Here is a 1626-nt window from a genome sequence, read left to right as displayed (position 1 = left end):
ATATATATATATATATATATGCATGCTGTGGCTAGAAGGATCTGACTTGGAGTGTTCTCTTCTTTCCCTGATCTTGTCCACTTTCTGGAGAGATACTAAGCTGCCTACTGAAAAGGCATGCTGTGGGGCAGCAGTGCGTAAAAGGAGAAGAAAGGCCCTAAATATTCTACATGCCAAATATTCCCCTCTGGGAGGATGGGGAGTGTGAGGCTGTAAGAACCAACAGGATCGTGGCATACAGATTCCCAAAGGCTCTTGTATCTGTTTGAGAGCTAGAGAAGTCTGGAGCTTGCAGCAAATTGTGGGTGTTATTTTCGGTTGCTGAGTAAATTATTAAGAGGAACTGAGAAGAGAATTATGCATGAGAGTGGAGGGGAGTGGAGGTGCATCCATGCAGTGTGTAAGAGAGATAGAGAAAGAGAAACAGAGGCAGAGAGAGGTGGAGAGCCCTCTGCCAGGAACCAGGGCCTTTTAGGACATCAGGCCAAAGCGGTTACAGGAGGGACAAGAGAATAAAGGGAGGCAATCCAGGATCTCACTTTGTTTAATATTTCAAGTCTTTTGCTCTAGATCTAGGATACGCTGAAATAGATTCATCTTGAGTTGTAGACACCCCTGTATTCTGTGGTCATAAACCACCGACCATGAGGATTGCACAGCGAGGTGGGGTGGACTCTCCCTTTGCCATCTTGGATCTGTCAGCTTGGTGGACATCTCAGCTGTTTATTGCTCCACGGGAATATTTGGAGCCCTCAGAGAGCATGGGATCCTTCTTGCTTGTGCCTGGTCAGTTGGGCAGGGACACAGATCTTTGTGAGACCAAGGCTATAACTTCAGTGCTCAGGATAACAGCTAAGCAGAGAACACTAATAATTTAACCCAGCAACTGAAAATAACACCCATAATTTACTCCCAGCTCCCAGACTTCCTTTAGTTCTCAAAACAGTCTCTAGAGCCCCAGGGAATTTCTGGATGCCACAGTCTTGGTGTTTACCCCTTCCTGCCTGTGAGTCTTCCCTTTGAGCTCTCCTCTGACAGGGCCAAGAGAGGTAAGGACATGGAAGCCCTGCTTTCCCCCAACAGCTGCCTGCAGCTGCTGCCTGGGATTTGGGAGACAGTCCAACCTACAGAAATGTAAAGGAAGGTGCCTCTTTGAGGGTAATGCCTGTTTCCTTTCAAGGCAAGCTTCATTTGAACTAAACATCTAAATCTGAGTCCAGATTTAGTGTCAGGACTCCCCCCTGAAGACCGTGGAGGTGAGAAAATGTAGTGGAAGCCGTGGGCCCAGGAAGGAGAACGTGGCTTGCCAGTCTTTTCTCCAACTGGGAGTTGACCACAATTTCGGCCAGAGGATGGAGGGGAGAGGCACTCTGAGTCTATCCATGTTGCTTCCTGCCCTGACCAATCCTTATTGAGGACTTGGTTTACAAGCTGGATCAGGAAGTCTGCAGAGAGTAAATGCAGCGCTCCTGAATACAGAGAGGTAGAGGAGCCCCCTCCCCACTGTTGAAGCTGAGCGCTTGGAGAAATAGGATGACGGTAGAATGACAAAGGTGGTGGCCAGAGTACACTCAGGGGTCCTGATCACAGCAAAAAAAAAAAAAAAAAAGCCAAACCAACCTGCAG

This window comes from Ailuropoda melanoleuca, chromosome 7, assembly GCF_002007445.2.
Source record: "Ailuropoda melanoleuca isolate Jingjing chromosome 7, ASM200744v2, whole genome shotgun sequence".
NCBI classification, from domain to species: domain Eukaryota; kingdom Metazoa; phylum Chordata; class Mammalia; order Carnivora; family Ursidae; genus Ailuropoda; species Ailuropoda melanoleuca.
This window is presented reverse-complemented; position numbering follows the sequence as displayed.